Source organism: Pinus tabuliformis, chromosome 9, assembly GCF_031772625.1.
Source record: "Pinus tabuliformis cultivar Carrire ecotype Pingquan chromosome 9, CPIR1, whole genome shotgun sequence".
Lineage (NCBI taxonomy): Eukaryota > Viridiplantae > Streptophyta > Pinopsida > Pinales > Pinaceae > Pinus > Pinus tabuliformis.
In genome coordinates this window covers 1575106959-1575128948 of record NC_142307.1, presented here as the reverse complement: position 1 = coordinate 1575128948, position 21990 = coordinate 1575106959, and the positions used below count along the sequence as shown (strand labels likewise).

At 36.7% G+C, this 21990-nt stretch overlaps 2 pseudogenes across 1 annotated transcript; one reads left to right on the top strand and one right to left on the bottom strand.

Annotated features, from left to right (window-relative positions):
* The first annotated feature begins 4109 nt into the window (after positions 1-4109).
* LOC149154692 (putative pentatricopeptide repeat-containing protein At3g23330 pseudogene) lies at positions 4110-5678 on the top strand (annotated as a pseudogene). The gene is made up of 2 exons (XR_016263384.1): positions 4110-4543; positions 4645-5678. The product of XR_016263384.1 is annotated as a putative pentatricopeptide repeat-containing protein At3g23330 pseudogene (transcript).
* A 2629-nt stretch (positions 5679-8307) lies between these two features.
* LOC149154691 (uncharacterized) lies at positions 8308-12685 on the bottom strand (annotated as a pseudogene).
* Positions 12686-21990: the final 9305 nt, after the last annotated feature.

Below are 21990 nucleotides of genomic sequence, written 5' to 3'. Positions count from 1 at the left end.
TACTTCAGACTGGGAGGACTTGGATGCCCGAGCTCTCAGTACCATCCGGTTATGCCTAGCGGATGAAGTTCTCTTCAATATTGTTGAAGAGACTACGGCGTCAGGATTGTGGGAAAAACTTGAAAATCTCTATATGACAAAATCATTAACCAACAGAATTTATCTGAAAAGATAGTTATACAGTCTTCGAATGAAAGAAGGTTCAAACGTTGCAGAACATTTGAATGTTTTTAATACACTAATATGTCAATTAACAGATATGGAAGTCAAAATACAGGAAGAAGATAAAGCCATAACCTTGTTGTGTTCTCTGCCTGAATCGTGGGATCACTTCGTAACTTCAATCAGCTTCAGCTCTGCTGATTCTTTGAAGTTTGAATCAGTCGTGGGAGCTCTCCTGTCTGAAGAAGTATGAAGGAAATCCAGCACTGAAACAACTGCATCATAAGCCATGGTCGCTAGAGGACGCTCAAAGGAAAGAGGAGAAAAACCAAGGGGGTCTTCCAGATCAAAATCGAAGGGAAAGAAGTGTAAGGAAAAATGTTGGAACTGCGGTAAAGTTGGACACTTGAAGAAGGACTGTTGGAAACGAAAGGAATCCGAAAACCCGAAGAACGAAGCGAATCAGGTCGATTCAGGTATGATAGACGAAGTTTTATCTGCTGAAGAATTATGTATGATAGATGAAACTTCACCTGAATGTAATGTCTCTCAGAGTTTTGATAGCTGGCTGTTAGACTCTGGTGCTTAGCATCACATGTCCCCACATAGAAATTAGTTTACTTCGTATAAAAATGTAAACGGTAGTTCTGTGTTTATGGGTAACAATGTGTCATGTCAGACTGTTGGGATGGGAGATATCAGGATTAAGATGTATGATAACACAGTTAGGACATTAACTAGTGTTAGACATGTACCTGATTTGAAGAAAAATTTAATCTCTTTGGGAGTGTTGGATTCGGATGGTTATAAGTTTACAGGTCAGGATGGCGTCTTTAAAGTCTTTAAAGGAGCCCTTGTGGTTATGAAGGCAGAAAAGGTCGGAAATCTTTACAGGCTAAAAGGAAGTACTCAGGTCAGTGAAGCAACGGTTGCGTCAGAAAAGGAAGAAGCAGGTACTCGTCTGTGGCATCAGCGATTGGGTCATATGAGCGAGAAAGGTCTTCATATACTGATGAAACGTAAATCTCTTCCCGGTCTGAAATCCTTGAATTTAGATTTCTGTAAACATTGTGTGTATGGAAAACAGTGTAAACAGAGATTTAAAGTTGGAAATCATAATAGTAAAGATGTTTTAGACTACATTCATTCTGATCTGTGGGGGCCTTCCCCTGTTGTGTCATATGGAGGTGCATTGTATTTTTTAACGTTGATTGATGATTACTCTCGTAAAGTTTGGGTCTATATGCTAAAAAGGAAAGCTGATGTATTAAATGTCTTTAAACAATTTAAAGTAATGGTAGAGAAAAGAACAGGCAAATCTATTAAATGTCTAAGAACTGACAATGGTGGTGAGTTCACTTCTGTTGAATTTGAACAATACTGTAAGGATGAGGGAATTGTTAGACACAAAACTGTTGTTTATACTCCTCAGCAAAATGGTGTTGCTGAGCGTATGAATCAGACTCTTATGGAAAGAGCCAGAAGCATGATCAGCAATGCTAACTTGCAAAAGGAGTTGTGGGCAGAAGCAGTATCTACTGCTTGTTATTTAGTTAACAAATCACCTTCAGTAGCAATTGATTGTAAAATTCCTGAAGAAGTTTGGACAGGTCAGTCTTGTGATTATTCACATTTGAGGATATTTGGCTGTGATGCTTATTCTCTCATTCCGAAAAATCAGCATTCAAAATTAGATCCAAAGTCGAAATGTTATGTCTTTGTTGGGTATGACTATGCAGTGAAAGGATATAGGTTGTGGGATCCTACATTGCGGAAGATAGTCATTAGTAGAGATGTAACATTTGATGAATCCTCTCTGTTAAAATCAAATGTTGAAAGAATTGAACAGGAACAGGTATCGCCGAATCAACGAGTTCAGTTGGAGGCTAGACCTTTCGGTGACAGTCAAAAGGAAGGAGAGACTTCTGGAGAAAAAGGTGTTGAAGACACAAAGGAAGCCGTTGAAGCTTCTGAACCAGTGCAAGTTTCTGAACCAGTTCAGCAACCAGTCGCTCTGAGAAGGTCTACAAGGGAAAGGAAAACTCCCAAAAGGTATGAAGATTCTGCTTCATCTTTTGCTTTAATTACTGAAGATGGGGAACCTTCTTGTTATCAGGAAGCAGTAGATGATACAGATAGTGAGAAATGGAAAATGGCTATGGAAGAAGAAATGGACTCCTTAGCCAAGAACAATACCTGGGATCTTGTAGAGCTTCCTGAAGGGAGAAGTGTTGTTGGATGTAAATGGGTCTTCAAGCTGAAACGGAAAGTTGATGGTAGTATTGAAAGGTATAAGGCACGACTGGTAGCAAAAGGGTATTCTCAGTTTGAAGGTATAGACTTTCATGAGATTTTTTCTCCAGTTGTAAAACTTGTTTCTATACGTACTGTGTTGGCACTAACTGCGTTGCTTAATCTTGAGTTAGAACAGTTAGATGTTAAAACAGCTTTTCTACATGGTGATTTGAACGAAGAGATATATATGGAACAACCAGAAGGTTTTGTACAAGGTCGCAGCAGAAGATTAGTTTGCAAGCTCAGGAAATCATTGTATGGTCTGAGGCAGTCTCCCAGACAATGGTACAAGAAGTTTGATTCCTTCATGGTGAGCCAGAACTTTATAAGAAGTGAGTATGATCATTGTGTGTACTTCAAAAGTTTCAATGGCATATTCATTATCTAGCTTGGTATGTTGACGATATGCTTATTGCAAGCAAAAGCATGGAAGAGATCAACAGGTTAAAGGCTCAACTCTCTAGGACGTTTGATATGAAGGATCTTGGAGCAGCAAAACATATCTTGGACATGGAGATACACAGAGATAGGAAAAATGGTAAGCTTTGGTTATCACAGCAGAAGTATGTGGAGAAGGTACTTGAAAAGTTCTCTATGAATAATGTGAAACCTGTTAATGTTCCTCTAGCTTCCCATTTTAAGATTTCTTCGGTTTTGAGTCCTAGAGCTGATGAAGAAAAGCAGTATATGTCTCATGTACCATATGCAAATGCTGTAGGCAACTTAATGTATGCGATGGTATCTACAAGACCTGACATTTCACATGCAGTTGGAGTTGTCAGCAGGTTCATGGCAAATCCAGGGAAAGAACATTGGCAAGCAGTGAAATGGGTGCTTCGATATCTACGAGGCACAAGTGACCATTGCATCGTCTTTAATGGTAGTGAAGGATCAGTCTGTGGATATGTAGATGCTGACTATGCAGGTGATTTGGAGAAAAGAAGATCTACTACAGGTTATGTCTTTACTCTTGCAGGTGGAGCAATTAGTTGGATGTCAAAGCTTCAAGAAACAGTTGCGTTGTCCACTACCGAAGCTGAATATATAGCTGCTTCAGATGCCAGTAAAGAAGCAATCTGGTTAAAGGGTCTGCTCGATGAGATTGGAAGGACGCAAGAGAAAGTGAATGTACTTTGTGACAGTCAAAGAGCTATTCACTTGGCTACAAATCCTGCTTATCACAGCAGAACCAAGCACATTGATGTAAGGTATCATTTTCTGAGACAAGTGATCGCTGGCAGAAAAGTAGCTCTTCAAAAGGTCCATACGCATGAGAATTGTGCAGACATGTTCACAAAGCCAATTACAATAGAGAAGCTGCAGTGGTGTTTAGCTTCTCTTGGCTTGCAGAAAAGATGATGAATGGGCATGGGCAAGAAATTAGGAAAATTGTTGTCAAGGTGGAGTTTGTTAGTTTGACAACGAATTAGTAACTTTGTGTAAAATGTAACTAGACAGTTGCAGTTTTATACCGAAATATTAGTTATGTAACGATGGTCGATGATATAAAACTAACAAATGCCCATGAAATGTAATGTGCGGAGAATCATTGTTGAATAACAAATTCCAATCCAATTCAGTTTCTTGTCTTGGTTATTCTGTTGAGTTTCTTTGTTTTTCTTCATTATTTCATTATTCGTACAACATGGATATGCCCAAAATGGACATGATCGCGAGGCTTTGGCTCTCCTTAGTCAGATGTGACTAGTGGGTTTGATACCTACTTTAGTTACCATGTCCAGTGTGCTTCAATCATGTGCAGATTTATGATTTTTGAAACAAGGTATGTGTACCCATGTAGATGTGCTTAAATGCGGGCTCGAGTCTGATGTTTCTGTGGGGAATTCTCTGGTTGCTATGTATGTTGAGTTTGCGAGAGCAGAAGTTGCATGGAAAATATTTGATGAAATTCCTAACAGAAACGTGGTCTCAGGGAGTGCCACGATTGTTGGGTATGTCCAGGATGGACATCCAACTGAGGCTTTGGCTCTGTTTCGGCAAATGCAGCTAGCAAATGTGAAACCGAATTCGGTCACCATGGTGTGTGTGGTTCCTGCATGTTCTCATCTGGCAACTTTGAAATAAGGTAAGTGCATTCATGGTTACATAATAAAAATTGGATTTGAATCAAACGTGGCCATGGGAACTTCCCTTATAGACATTGATTCTAAATGTGGTAATTTGCAGATTTCACACCACCAGTTTGACCAAATGCCTAAAAGGAATGTCATCTCATGGAGTGCAATGATTGTTGGATACAGAATGCATGGCCACGGAGAGGAAGCACTTGCACTTTTTGCCCAAATGAAGGAAACAGACATGAAAACCATATCACCTTTGTTTGTATTTTATCTTCTTGTAGTCATGCAAGCTTGTTGGATAAGGGGCGACATTTTTTCATGCCTATGATTCAAGATTACAAAATTACACCCAGAATGGAGCATTATGCATGCATGGTGGACCTCCTTGGTCGTGTTGGTCATCTCAATGAGGCACATGAGTTCATGGCAAAAATTCCATTAGGCCCTGGTGCTACTGTGTGGGGAGCCTTGTTGGGGGCCTGCAGAGTTCACTGTGATATTGAGCTAGGAAAACATGTAGCAGAGTACTTTTTTATTTGTAACTTGATAAAGTTGGAATCTATGTACTATTGTCGAATATCTACACTGCATCTGGAAGATGGGATGAGGGAGAAAAGGTTAGAGCAAAGATGAAAGGAAAGGGGGTGGAAAAGCCACCAGGATGCAACTTGATAGAGGTAAATAACAAGGTTTATGCATTCCTTTCACGAGACTGATCAGACCCTGAATCTGTGAAAGTTTGCACAACACTAGAGTCCTTGTTGGGGCATTCAGAGGAGGAATTCTATGTTCCTACCACAAAATTTGAGTTGCATGATGTGGAGGAATAGGTGAAGGAATGCATATTCTACACTGAGAGCAATATTGTTGTCATTACTTGATTTGTATGGAAAGGAAAGATGACGCAGTAGCAGATTCAGTCTGCTGAAAGCATCTCTTGGTAGCCCCAGCAGCTACTGATTCAGCATCTGAAGATGCAATCATTATGAGCTTCCATTTATGAGCGTTATACATTGAGCCAAGTAACAGTTAAAAATCACAATGTTCTCATGAACAAGGCACTATTTGTAAACCCATGTACAAATATAGAATGTCACATTAATAGTTCATGGTAAAGATCGTTCTGTGGAAATTGTCTGGTTCAGGAACTCTATCCATCATTTTAATGTTGATCACACCTACATTATTTGTGGATAATTAGTAAATCTTGTTGCAATAGGAAACGATTGTTTACTTTCATGATTGCAAGTATATGCTTGCTTCTTGCTTTTCGACTTTCTTTTAATAGCAAGTATTTTGGTTTCTAGTACACTGTATTGTTTGGGTATCTAGTATGTAGACATCTTGTAGCATGAAATTGGTAGTGATTTAAGAGGAGTGGGATGTGAGAGGAGAGTTCTTGATGAGGAAACTCGAATAGTGTGGGCAGATCATTGGTCAAATGACATGGATTCTTCTCACTCCACACTATGGTGTTGAAGATTCCCTTGTACCCTTTTGACAGAGACAAATCCTACTCTACATCAAACTTTTTGGAGAGCTCTGTATTTGGAAAATTCTTGTTTCCAGAGGAGGTATTCTTCAGCCACATTGATAACCAATGCATGGGAGGTCTTGTTTTAGTCATCTATTCATATCTTGCAGACTCTGATTGTATTAGAAACAACTAAAGTTGTGGTTGTATGTCTCTTTTGAATGGTACTTTATTCTTGTTATATAGACCTATAGCCTCCGGTTTAACATGTGTGGTAATTATTCAATTATGCTTGTGTTGGCATTATATAGACATATGACAGTGGTAATATTATTTTCAGGTTTGGTGTTTGTATGTTTGGGAGTTAGTCGTTTAAATGATTCCTATTTATACCATGCAATTCTCTTAATATGAAGAAGAGATAAACAATAAATAGTTGAAGGCAGTCTAGGTAGAAACATCTTAGGGCATACCTATGAATTTATGAGTACAAACCTTGTCAAGTGGGATCCATACCATAAATGGTAGAATTTTAGCATTTATACTTATTATTCATGAAGTAATAGAGCCAAATTTTGGGTCTGGATAGTGGTCACTTGTAATGTCAAGTAGATTATATTTTCAATATACATTATTACTCTTCACAGAGATGAGAGAATTTATCCTCTTTTTTGTTACAAGCTCAATGATTTGCTTGAACCAATATTATATCTAATTAAACAGGTCCTTTTCGTGTTTGTCGCATATCTATAACCAAGCATCAACCCTATGGTGAGGTTGATACTTTGTACCACAAGGTATGTCCCCCTTATGGTTGATACTAGATTTTGACCTCAGTATTAAAGGTATGTACAGCTTGTGCAAGGGGTTTGGTGAAGATCCTTTCAAGCTTTTACCACCCCAAGGGTAAATACATTGTATTGGGTAAATCCTAGCTATCAAACTTGTGGGGATCAATACCCAATATCAAGACTTCCCATCTTGGGGTTTTAGTAATGACCACAATATCATGGATGATACTTAATATCATCCCTTGATATCATGGGTCTTTACTGTTGGCTTGATGGCTATGGTGCACCCCTCAATAGGGTTGATACCAATTATCAATTGTTCAAAGGGGTCCATACTTGGTATTGACCCCATGCATATAGGTGTTTGGAAAAAAAACCACAATACCAAGGATGATACCTAGTCCTCGTGGAAATTTTGGAAATCTGCACTTTAAAACACTTTTGCATTTTCACCTCATTTACTTGAGGTTCTCTAGATCTATTTCATATGACTTTTGGACTTAAGGTTGAATCTAAAATATTTGTTACAATAGAAAATACTTCAATTATGTTCACCCTTTTCACTAGGCATGCTCAAGGATATAGATAACAAAAACGTATTTGAAGGAGAGATTAATATCACGACGCTTAGGGCACAATCTTAACCAACACATATATCTCATAATTATTTCTATAGCAACAAATTTAGAGTAGTCCTAAATTTGTTTCTTAAATTCACCTGGACATGTTAAAACACATAAAATTTCAGTGTAGTCCCAACAAATCATTTCATTAAAGCAACCATCAAACTATTCATAAGAATGAGAAACCAAAGTTTTATTTTCAAATATGCAACATATAAATTTAGAAAAATAATAGTATACTTAATACACTACATAAATGAAGATAAAGAACAATACCTTAGTTCATCACAAGTTGGTACAACAATTCCCTTTAGCTTATCCCAACCAAGGATTCTTTAGTTGTTTCCCAATACCTACCTTAGGCATCGATTACCGACAACACTAATTAGCAATGCAAAGGCCTAATAAGACATCCAATGTTGCAATGCTTGGAATGCAGAAGGTGAACAACAATACTCCCTCGACAAGTCACTCAAAAGGACTAACATTGCTACTCCAGTTGAAGCTTCCCTCAAGTCGGGGGCTCTACCTTCGAGGAAAACACCTGTAAATGCCAATGTTATGTACTTGGTGCTCACCTTTGAGGATGTCACCATGGAGGGTTTCTGCATCAGCTCTTGCAGATTCCATGCCAATCTCAATCCCAATGTAGTATCAAGCACAAGAAATTGAATGATGCAGGGTAAGGAGGATAATCTTCCAATTCCATATGTGTGAGTTGGGAATTATGCGAGTTAGTGCCTTGGACAGTGTGCCTGGCCATTTTACAAACCCCAGACTCCTCCCCTAGTGGCACCAAATGAAGACATGGGTATGGATGGAATGATCATCAACATGGCCATTGTTGTGGCAGGAGCAACCACCAATCCATTCAACACCAACTACTTCCAAGGGGATGTCGCTGCACCTTTAGAGGTTGTGTCCTCAACCTAAATTAAGTATTAACTTGATTAAAAAAAATCCTACATGTAGAAATAGGTGAATGCTCAACCATGCTAAAATCAAAGTCTGCAACTTCCAAATATAAATTTGCCTGGTAATTTTGTGGAAAGAAAATTGCATCCCTAATAATGACTGATAGAGTTGTTCTACAAAGCCATTCCTTACTACTGTCACTTTTCGCTGACCATAAGCTACTTCCTTCAATCTGCTTACTTGGTACAAGAGAACGCTTATTTTCTCATCCTTCACACAGAGTTGTAGCCTTAGATACTTGTTGTTCTAGCATTTGTGCTACCACCGCTACCCAAAAAACATAATTCCCAACAAAGTAGTAGCCATCGCAATAAACCACTGAGTATTGGACTATCCCAATGCTACCACCTAACGCTTCCAGCGACCATTGCCCCTAAAACCTTCGTCCCCAAAACTCTCATCCACCCAACCTTTGTTCCCAAAACTCTCATGCTTCAATTCCACATTTTCCTTAGCTTTTGAAACATGATTCCATTCTCCAGTAATGCCTGAATTCCTCAATTCATTGAAATTCCCCAAATTTTCCTCCTCTGCCCTTGGGGGTTCAACATCTAGACCCACAAACGGAGCCTCTCTGAAAATTCGAGAATCCCTGAATCACTATTGCAGCAAACTGATATTACTTCTACTTGTTAATCCATGCAAGTTATTTACTATGTTCTACTGTAAATATTGAAGTAAATACAACTGCAACTTTCACAAATTTAAATAATATGCGGAAATAAGAATCTGAGCAAGAAAGAAATAACACACACAAGTGACACCGTTGTTTTTGGACCAATGTCCCTAGAAAAACCCAATGTGGGAAAATCGGTATAGCAGCCGAGGGTTTTAATTATTATGAAATAGTTTCTGAATACAGTCTTTGGATGCCTTACTGTCTATCCAATACATAGAATCTCACTGACAGAGAGATGAGTGAGATATACCTCACACTATCATTGGTGATCCAATACTGATCCAACCATTGAATGGCTAGCCCCTAGCTGCCTCTGCACAATCACTGCACTTCTCTGCGTCACAACTTATGGGGACTAAGTCACTCCTTTAGTTGATCGATTTGACTCTGGAACTTCCACTTTCTGCCCTTCTGGTCTCACACCCCGGCTTCTGGCTCTAGAACTCGACTCTCTAGCAAATTTTGAATCTCCTCTCAGGCTCAGCGCTGCCTCAGCGTGGCTCTATGCCACCCAGCGTGGATCTGCACTGCCTCTTCTGGATCTCTCTCTGCCTCCTCTACAATGTATCCCTGGATCAGGAAATATTCCTTCGGAAACTATCCCAGCCCCTCACAGCAAGAAATCACCTCGATCACTTCTCCCACAACTATTGAGTTGCTCTCTTGAGAAAATCGATCTCTGATCTCTCACCCGATGTGTATTTCAAATTCCCATCAAGACTCTTCTTATAATCCTCTCGTTGATTAATCAATGGCCCAAATTATATTCTAATCAATGTCTCAGATCATTTTGGCTTGATCCTCATCTTCTTCTAGAAGTTTCACGCCTAGTTTAATTAATACCCTTTAATTATTTTACTTTCCTAAGTTTAGACTTAGGCATCCATTAAAAATAATTAATTATTTTAATAAAACCTTCTCCGGGTGGAATTTCCCAAAGCGATTTTTGGGTGTTTTGGAATAGATGTGTCCTAGCCTCCCTGCATATTTTTAGGTTTAGAGCACATCCGATGCTACCAGAAATAAACAATCCCTCATAGCGAGGAATGTGCTCTAGTAATGCAACCTGCTGAAGCATCACCCTTCTCTGTAACATCTCCCTCTCCACTACTGATGTCTGACATCATTGCCCACCAACTACTACGCAAATGCTAAATATGTGTTGTTGCTGGCCCTGCCACTACCAACACTGCATTTGCACTGCAACCCTCTCCAATTGTTGTTGTTGCTGCAACAACAACGGAAAAGCATCCAAAATACTGAACCAAAGGTGTTCAGTGTGATGCATCTTCTATTGGAGTTCTGACTACTACTAGTCTATGCGTTGTCACTGAAGCCACTGCATTGCTTCTGACTCTACTTTGTGCCAACTACACTACTGCCAACACTAGCTCTGCATTGTTCAAATTTTGGCTCTCCTAGCCTCTACAACTATCACTCTAACACTCCTCTGCACCAACTGACCTGGTCCATCCTGCTACTTTTGATATGGGCAACCGTAGCAAGGTATTGATCCAAGAGGTGCACTCCTCAAGGATCCCGCCCATATGGAGTTCTTTCAAACTACAGTACTAGATCACCCCACCTCTCCCCTGGAGGTATCTGGGCAATCATGGCAAACTCCTCCTCCTCGATCTTTGCGGTTGCAGCCTGCGGATCATGTTTCTCATCCTTTTCCTTCTTCTTGAGAGGACACTGTGTGACTATGCAATCCCTCTGGGGATTTGATTTACTTCCTATGCAACACTTCGATCTCCCTCCTTCTCTTCAGCGTTGGGCTCTTCCAGTCTACTCTCTTGCTTCACCTGCACTCTGATACCATGTGAAAATTTGAGAATCCCCGAATCACTACTACATCAAACTGATATTACTTCTCCTACTTGTTAATCCATGCAAGTTATTTACTGTGTTCTACTGTAAATATCGAAGTAAATACAATTGTAGCCTTCACAACATTAAATAATATGCGGAAACAAGAATCTGAGCAAGAAATAAATAACACACACAAGTGACACCGTTGTTTTTGGACCAATGTACCAGGAAAAACCCAACGCGGGAAAACTGGTGCAGCAGCTGAGGGTTTGTATTATTATGAAATAGTTTCAGAATACAATGTTTGGATGGCTTACTGGCTATCCAATACAGAGAATTTCAATGATAGAGAGATGAGTGAGATATACCTCACACTATCACTGGCGATCCAATACTGATCCAACCACTGAGTGGCTAGCCCCTAGCTTCCTCTGCGCAGTTTCTACGCAATCACTACACTGATCTACAATATAGGTTCTGCGGATTGTGTCACTCCTTTGGCTGATTGATTTTCCTCTAGAATTTCGACTTTCTACCCTTCCGGTCTCACACCCCAGCTTCTGGCTCTAGAACTCAACTCTCCAGCAAATTTTGAATCTCCTCTCAGGTTTTGTGCTACCTCAGCGTGGCTCTACACTACCCAACATGGATTTGTGTTGCCTCTTCTGGATCTCTTTCTGCCTCCTCTGCAATGTATCCTCGGATTAGGAAGTATTCCTCTGAAAACTATCCATGCCCCTCACTGCAAGAAATCACCTCTATCACTTCTTCGACAACTACTGAGCTGCTCTCTTGAGAAAATTGATCTTTGATCTCTCAACCGATGTGTCTTCCAAATGTCCATCAACCCTCTTCTTATAATCCTCTCGATGATCAATCAACAACCCTTATTAGATTCTAATCAATGGATCAGATCATTTTGGCTTGATCCTCGTCTTCTTCTAGAAGTTTCACCACTAGTTTAATTAATACCTTTTAATTATTTTAATTTCCTAAGTTTAGACTTAGGAATCCATTAAAAATAATTAATTATTTTAATAAAACCTTCTCTTGGTGTAATTTCCCAAAACGACTTCTGGGTATTTTGGAATACATGTGTCCTAGCCTCCCTACAAATTTTGAGGCTTAGAGCACATAAGATGATACCACAAATCAACTACCTCTTCATTTTCTGCATTGTTTTCACTCAAATTCTCGGAACCAAAAGGAGATAACCATGTGAGGACAATCCAAAAAAAATGCAATGACCCTTGTTCAACGCAGATGACGTGGTGCTTACTATAAAATTTACATTGATGTTATGCTTGAACTAGCTTTCTAGATCAATGAAGAAATATTTCTGTGTTTTAGATATTTGTTGGCTCGTAGCCATTGTTCTCGCTCTCTGCGGATGAATTTCAAGTTAGCAATGAAATAATGCATGAAGGGTATTTTGAGATGGATAGAAACAAATTTTGTCATTGATCGTGTGATGTGTAAGAACATTTACATTACTCTCACATGTGTTTGAGGTCGGACTCCTAGGATTTTGTTCCTTTTACTGACCATTGTAACTTTTGGTTAGGTTATTCTGGGGACATGTCCTACTGTTGTGACCAACTTCTTTGCAAATTCCACAACATTTTCGTTTATTGTAAGTTATACATTTGATGTTCTCTTTGTTTTTTTGACAAATTTGATCGTTGTGACCAGTGTTTCCACATATCCTGCAGGTATACCAATTCCTTCCAATCATTACCTTCAAAGATAGACAATAATGTCTCCAATAGCCATCTATTTGCATCATCTTTCATGTCAACAGTAGAAGTCAAGATTCTCTTTTCTAATGCCAGTCCATTGTTCTTCAATATTTCAGCTACTGGCACAACCACCTCTATGTCATCGTATAGACCCAAAATCTCCACTTCATCACTTTTTGAAGTATCTCTTAACAAGATTCACATAGAATATGTGGGGGGTTGCTTTGTATTGGAAATTTGAATCATGTTCTTCTTTTGGTTGTTTTCATTCAAGCTCATCTTCACCATTGCCTCATTGATGTTCTCCATGGCTTGGTTGAATGCATAAATAATTTCACAAGTCCACAACTTTTCCTCAAGCAAGAAACCACAAAAAAATGGATGCTCAAGTCATTTATTGAAGCTTTCCTCTCATTCATCACTTATGAACTAAAGAAGGAGATCCAAACCCAAGTAAACAACTTGAACTATGAGTATTTTTTCCAATCCATGAAATATTTTCCAACTCTATAATAATAATTCATTTTTGCCACTTCATATTACATAATGTTGTTCACAGAGTTTCTATTGCAAATTTTGTTTTAGAGCTGAAGTAGAAGGTCGAGTGTTTTTGGAACTATGCCTTTTTATTTTGAAAACACACATTACCTCCATCAAGACATTTTGGTAACACACTGGCAGCACACAGGTCATAATCAAAAGCAATTTCATAATGCTCAACTTTGCTAATTTGTGTATCCCTTTGCGTTATAGTGGAATTGATCTCCTCTTCCAAATGGTTCCAAAGTGAAGAGAACTACGTTCACTGCTACATTTATGTACATTATAGTTCAAAAAACTTATGAAACAAAAACTATTGGAAAAGCAAATATGAAATCCTTGATACATGTAAAAGGAATTACATAATCTACAACTTCATCCTTGAGGAAATATTTATTCCACATGCTCCCAAATTCCAATAGGCATCAAGTTTTCAAAATTTCCATGTTTTGTTTGAAAACAAATTGTTGTCCTTTTCAACCTGTCTAGTCCTCCAAGCTTCATTTTCTAAACTTTGAAACAAGAATGGGAGCATGTAATCCACTTGTTGCCCATCCAAAATCACAACATGATAAAAATACTCATGGATTCCTTAAATTGCAGCAAAGGACACCATTTAAATTTATTTAGGCTTTTGAGCACCCCATGAAATGTGTGTCTCTCAATTGTTTTTTTTTCTCCCCCATCCAAACAAATTATCATCATAATCTTTAGGATGTTGTTCAGAGAAGATGGTAGAATATCACAGTGATGTCTCCTCGAAGATTGATTCTAGTTTAGTTATGAGTTCGATGATAGAAATATCATATATTGCAGATTCTATAATGCACTTTTACCCACTTGGAAAGCTCTACTTTACCAATCATTTAGCCTCCTGATTCCTCGTGCCTTCCACGTCCACATACTTGTTTCCTATAGTGCTACCTCTGCATCACTCTACATTCATCTACACTTCTGTCGACGTGTCTTTGCATCATTTTGGTGCAAATGCTAGTTATTAGGTGGATAGTAAGATTTAACCTCCACATAATATGATAGAATATTCTTAATAGTAGTCACAAATCAAAGTTTGAGATTTATCGCAAAAGTAGTTATGTATTTTATGTCAATTTAATTAAATGGATTATAAAAAAAATGTCATATGAACATGGAATATGGTTTTTTAGAGATTTGATATTAATAAACCATAGTATTGTAATAAAATCTATTTGGTTAAAAATTTCCATAAATTTTCATAATCAAACATCTTATTACATATTTTTTTGAAATATATATAAAAATAATTTAAAATAAAATTATGATTTAATTTAATTCATTTTTCTTTTAAACAATAAAAAATTATAATATAAATATTTTAATATCTATCTATATTTACTAACCATATAATTTATATAAATAGTTATAATTTTTAATCATATATAATCTTATATTCTCTATGAATTACTTTCATTGCGTCCATTCTCAAAAAGGTATTATTTTGTCCTTTTAACTTCATCGAATTCAAGAATAACGAACTTCATGTGTGTTCATACACATGGATGATAGAATTCGTGGGTGTTTTGGTTGCACAATTATACCTAAATGTTTGATTTAGGTAAAGTGATTTTGGACCATGGTTCACTTCTGCATACCGTTTAGGGTGAAGAATTTCATTTTATCTTTATTTTAACATGATATTTTATTTGAATAGTTTGTTATAACCAATTATGTAATGGTTTATAATTTTTTATTATATAAAGTTTTATTGTAAATTACAAATTTTATATTTCTGGTTCTAATTTATAAATTATTTAAATAAATAAAAATCAGAAATGTAATAAAATAGATAAGTAATAACGCACTATTTATATAATGAATATAAAATTTATTTTGAAAATTTTAATTTAAAATTTGATTAGAAGGTAAAGTTTATGTTTGATTATTTTTTTCAATTTATTAGCTTTTTTTAATTACAAAATGAAAGTATAAAGAAATTGTATTCACTATCAAGATGCTATGGATATTATGGTAAATATGATTTCTACAAGGTATTCTCTTTCTTCTATCTCTCTATGTGATATTATAGTAAATATGATTTCTATAAGGTATCCTCTTTTTTCTATCTCTCTAATATGTTTTTCTTAGTGATCTTGTCTCTCATGCAATAATACTCAATATAATAAGAATGGAACCCTTCATTTTCCTAGCAATCCATTATTTAAGATAGCATGATAATCATCTAGAGTTAGGGCTAGAGTTTTTGCATGCCTTAACCCCCCATTAATGTTGGGGTCTTGGACCTTCTAGAATAGTCTAAAAGTTCACATGTGGCTAGCTCCACATGTGTGAGTAATGGAAGTTGACATGGCATCCACTTGATACCATGGTGGTCAAAAAGATAGGTCAACTTACATGAGGCATAAATTCCACATACAAACTCCAATTGAGGTGATTTTTGCACCATGGGAAAGCTCTCAAAGTATAGAAAACCATTGAGAGGTTATGAGGCATGATCGCAAAGTTTTGTACCCCAACAAAGTCATTTGAAGCCTTACATGGGCTTTAGGAGGTTTTGGTCCCCAAATCTTGAAAGTCAAACCTGCCCCTCAAATGGGCCCTGCAAGTCAACGACTTCAATTATTCCAGCCATAAAATACCAAGAAGGATGACAAATTATGTGAAGACCATTCTAGACCACACCTCCCCATTTAAAGAGGTCTTTGGTCCCCAAAATATTTTAGTAAAGGAGGTGAGGAAACTTTTCCTTTACCTTCTCCCTATAGTATCATTTGGCCTTGCTTAGAAATTGTCCTTTCATCCCAACTCACCAAAGTTCATACTACTCCCATCTGATTATTCTTAAATTCTTTTGTAAACTTGTATCTTATGTTAACATTGCTTAAGCTTCTAGTACTAAGTCCTCCATGGTAGGTTAGACTTGCTCAACAATTTCCTAATCCAACATGGAAGGATCATAGAGTTTTGAATTCTCCACATTCACTACTAAGTAAATCTGCATATATGGGGGTAGATTGAATCTATAGGGATTATCACCCACCTTCTCCAACACTTCAAAAGGACCATACCATGTAAGATTTATTTTCTTAACAAGACCCTGTAGCTTTTTTGTCTTACAACTAAACTTTGTCTCCCACCTTGAATGTTTTCTCAATCTTGTACAAATTAAGGCGGTCCTTGTACTTCTCATGTGGTTTCTTCAGTGTTTGATGCACTCATAAAGGGATTTGTGTGATCTCATCAACAAACTTTTCATCCTTCAATGTTTCTATTGTAGTGTCTTCCCTCACACCTTGTTGTCCATATACAACATCTAAGGTTGAAGGTGACAAATACCAAAGCATGTTCCAAAAGGGGACTTATTGGTAGAAGTATGAATTTCTCTATTATCAAAGTTTTGAATAGAAGCCAAAAATTTCATCCCAGTCCCTTAGATGCCTCTAATTGTAACTCTTCAAAATAAGGGCTAAAGTCTTGCTCATTATTTCTATCTACCCATTTGTTTGTGGATAGAAAGTAGTTGGTGTATTCAACTTGGTGTTCATCTTCTCCCAAAGTGTATTCCAAAAGGTGCCAGGAAATATGATATATCTATCGGAGAAAAGGTTGCTTGGCATCTCAAAGTGCACCAAGACCTTTTTAAATAACATGTTTGTTGTGGATTTTCCCTTGATGGTCTTTTTTACAAGGAATAATAATGCACATATTATTAAACTTGTTGACTACCAAAAAAATATGGTCATGTCCATCATGGTTCTTGGCAAACCACCCACAAAATCCACAAAGATGTTCTCATAAGGTTTAGTAGATATAGCTAAGGGATGGTATAAACCGTTATTTCTATTATCAAGCTCATTGGTACAACAAAGTATGCTTTCTCTAATAAATTAAGCTACATCTTCTTGTATCGTAGGCCAATACACATACCTTTATAAGTTGGAAACTATCTTCCTAACATCTCCTGCCCTTGTTCCTTCAGATCTTCTTTTCTTATATAAGCTAGGTTTTGGGAAATTCATATTTTGGCTGAGGTCTCCTAATGATTTACCTTCCATTCCTCCACCTCCTTAAGGAGTTGAACCAAAATTCCATACAACTTTAAAATTGGAAGTGTATATGATAAAATACAATATTTCACCTTTAGGAACACAAAGTTTGTCTAGCTTGTAGAGAAACCCATCGTAGAGTTGATAGTCAACCTTATCATCACATTCTTCTACACACACTTGGCCCTACAACTACTTAAACACCTCTTTAAAGTCCCCATATTCGATGTATACCTCTTTGTATGCATCATGGGAAAAAGATTCATCTTCAAAGAGTTCCTAAAATTGTGAGCTTGGATGTGGTTGGCCTTGAAAAGAAGTCTAACAATATATTAGTGTTTCCCTTCTTATATCTTATCATCGGATTAAATTGTTGTAAAAACCCCATCCACTTATAGTTTCTAGTTTGTTAAACCTTATGCTAGGCTTGAAAACATTGTAGTGGGTAGTGATCAATGTGACTGATGGTCTCCTTACCTATTAGATACTACTTCCACTTTTTAACATCTTGAACCAAGTCATAAATTTCATTTTTAAATGTAGGATAGATCAAGACTCCACCATGAAACATTTCAAAATGATAACCTATTGAATTACCTCCCCACATTAAGACCACACCTACTATGTAACCACTTGCATCTATCTCCACTTCAAAAGGAATTTACAAATTGGGAAATGTAACAACCAGTGCTTGACTAATATTTTATTTTATCTCATCAAAATATTTATGTTGATTCCTTCCCATCGGAAACTCTTACCATTGATTGTTGTGGCATGGAGTGGTGCAACTATAGCTAAAAGGATGCTATAAACCTCTGTATGCATTGCGCTAACCCAAAAATTCTCCTAACTTCAATGGAATTTGTAGGAGTTTGCCACTTGATGATGGCCTCCATCTTGGTATTGTTTATTTAGAGTTCTCCTCCACCAATAACATACCCTAAGATACATCAATGATTGCTGGGAAATTCATAATTTAATATTTTCCAACAATTGATTATTTTTTAGTGTCTCTTAATTCCTACATGAGATTCCATATATACTCTTCCCAAGTAGAGATATAAACCAATATATCATCTAAGTACACAATTACAAATGATGTTAAAAAGGGATGCATCTCATTCATCAAACACATAAATGTAGTCGATGCACACATAAACCAAAAGTCACCAACTATTCATAGAGACCTTTCCTTGCCTTGAAGGTGATATTCTACTTGTTTTCTTATGTAACTCATACCTAGTGGTATCTCAATTTGAGATCTAACTTGGTGAAGTATTTGGCATGTTGCCACTAATCTAGTAAGTCATTGATCCTAGGCAGTGTATATCAATTCTTGAGGATGACCATATTCAAATCTTTGTAGTCAATACACATTCTTCAAGCCCCATCCTTATTGGGTATTGTGATGATAGGTGACCCATAATATGAGGTTCTTGGTCAAATAACTCCCTACTCAAATAATAGTTGCAAATTTTTCTTTAGTTCATTTGCTTCCAACATGGACTTTCTATATAGCCAAATATTTGGAAATAGGGAGGAAATAAACCACTATATGTGTTGCTCCACTTCCCTCTTAGGTCACAACTCCTTAGGCATATAGAACACTTATTTATATGCTTGAAAAATCTCAACCAATTGTTTTTTTGTTTTGTTTATTGCATCCCTCCATGGATTCCTTTATTTTTACCAATTCTTCTCCTTGTTGATTCACTCTAACAATAAGTAATATAAACTTCCAACTAGAGTTGATCAATTTCTTGGCTTGGTTAGAACTTACCAAAGAGATCTTATATTTACCTTTATGTGCATTGATTATGATGGACTTCCCATCCTTGATCGGGTGGTGTTTTTTTTATCTCCTCATGAAGATTCCATCCCTCAAATACATGTAGGGGCTTTTAAACAATAGACTAGACACATCAAATGGTACTACGTCTACCTCCACTTCATCAATATAATTTTCACTTATAAAAAAATGTATCTAATGTATCTTACACATTTTAGAGACCTTAAGCATTGCATCTTTATTTACCCATCCTAATGGATATACGGAAGATGATCATGAACTTCCAATCCAAGTTTCTTCACCAAATATTCTGCTATGAGGATGGCATATGAACTAGAATCAAATAGATCATTGTCGTTTTTCTTCTTGACCTAGATTTTGGCATGGAAGACTTTAAACATCTCCTTATCTCCCATGGTATGGAAGCTACTTAGATTCACCTCCTTATAAATTATAGTGCAGATGATCTATTCATCTACATCCAAGTTTCGCTCTACCTAGTTACTTGAATACATGATTGTTGGCTACCCAACCAACTCCCCTCTCATTTTCAAAATGATAGGGGCCCCTCTCTTTTCATTTGGATTTTTGCTTTGGATTTTCATAATTAGTATTAATTATAGTTTGAAGTATGGATTCTAATATGGATCTTAATACGACCTTATGTTTTTTATTATCACATTTCTCTAACCAGAATATGATAATTGTCTTTAATATATTTATTTTGGTTATTTATCTTGATTTTGTAGCAATAATGTAACATGGTTTCTTAAACCACCCTATGTAGTTACAAGTCTAAAGAACCTAGCTAATATGTTGATACAAAAGTCTTTATTATGGTTTGTGTAGTTTGCATTTCAATAGGTTTTATGAATTTTACTAGATTTCGACCTTTTCACAACATTGGTTTATCACGAATATGTTAATGGTGTTATTCTTATATACGATGGTGTTGGAATTCCATAGGTTTTATTGATTATGCATTATATATTAATATGGGCCTGTATTGCTTTGGAAAAAGGTTTATATCTTTATATGTTATGAACCTTGTCATACCATTGATTATTATCAAATATTTTGATTAATGTGACAAATTATAACTATGATTTGATTCCCATTGTAACCTATCACTCTGTGCATCGAGTGGTACTAAAATTTCTCGATCTATCTTGTAATGAAGCGATATGCGACGAGTGTAAGTGGATCTAGTGAGGTTTATTTCGGGTAAAATATTAACATTGTTTTATGACTTGGTGGAACATGTCTAAACTCTCAACTATGGTTTTTTTCCACCTGTTATTTTCACTCACTTTTATCTTAACTCCATTTTTTGGGCCATAGTACTGCTCAAGCTAGCATTGTTATTTCTTAGTATGATTGGTTCCGTCAGTCCACAAGTTCACACTTTAGGGTTTTGTTTTACTTATGATGTGTTTCATTTCACTGCTTGACCCCCTCATGCTACTTTGTGAGCTCTTAGGGTTCCAAAACTTTAATTGTTTCTTTACACCCTTTTGAGTTGAACCCTTGTCGAATTCTTACTAGGAATTCAACCACGCCTCTGGTAATCAAGACCAAACCCGTTGGAACTGATCTTATTGAGACATATGATGATTATTTTTCATTATTCCAATAGGATGGGTGGTGGAAATTTCTCCAACTATTTCAAGGTTATAATGAGGGAGTTGTCTGAGCATTTGTTTCCTCATTTGATGGTAAGAAAGAGAGAGTTGGTGACCTGGAAATTCCTATCGATGTCATTTTCATCACTAAGGAAAATGATCTTCCCACAAAGGGAGAACAATGGTAAAAAAACTATGTGGTCCATGACATACCCTATAAGAAATTTCTGGTTAACAAGGACTACACATATGATGTAAAAGGTAGTGGAAGTACATGTTGCTTTTTTTTGCATAATTATATTATGTGCGAGGGGTGTTATGGATTAGTTTTCATCTATCATATACATATCCTTATGGTGTTTTTTGGGCATGAATTGAATCTTCCATATTTTCTATATAAAAGCTTGGCCAAAATGGCCAAAGCTTACCAAGCCCAACAAAAGAACCCCAATAAGTCCTTATTTCACCACGATTTCATTTGTATGTTGGTTAATCATTACCTAGTTAAGTGCAGTGATGAATGGAATTCATTTCTCCTTCGGAATGGGTTCTAGAAACCCCAACTTTCTGAACAATCAGATTCTACGGTTAAGGTTTTGCCTAATACTTCGTTATCCAAGCTACTTTTTTTTTATTCTCATATTTAGGATGATCTTTAAGAATCATCCCATGCAGCTCGAGAAGATGAATCTAATAGTAATGAAGTGGTAAACCCTGAAATTATATCAATCTGTGTTACTCAAGGTATGGAAAAAAATGTTGAATTCCACCATGAGGAATTAAAACCTGAATTTATCAAAAAATAGGAGTGAAAACCCTCGCCTTGTAGCCCTCAGTCCAAACCTACAAAATAAGAACCGGTCATTTAGTCAGGGGGTGATTTACAATTTAAAGTGAAGGCTAAACGAATGGAAAAAAATATTTCCACTTCTCAGCAAAATAGGCGAAGGAACACCCCTATAAAGGAGGTCTTCATCAAATTAGAAACTCCACCCAAGCCTTCGCCGAAAAAGACTAAACCTCAAGCCAAATAATGTTATGGTTTTTCTGAAAAACTTGAGCTCAATGGTAATAGCAACACAGAGAAGACTCCTCATATACATTCAGTCTTTGACCCTGCTTTGCTCAACTTGTATTGGCCTCAACAATTCTTAGTCGATGTGACTCGCTCATAAAATCGTATCAATGAGTTGTTACAAGAAAATGAAGAGCTTAAAGCCCTAAATTGGTTAAGACAAAGTCAAAGAAAACAGAAACCTACTGAAACTGAAGTAAAATGCAATCCATAGATACTCATATAATTATTAAATATTCAAATATGAAGGTTATTATTTCTCTAAATTTGAATCCTTCTTAATTCAGGCT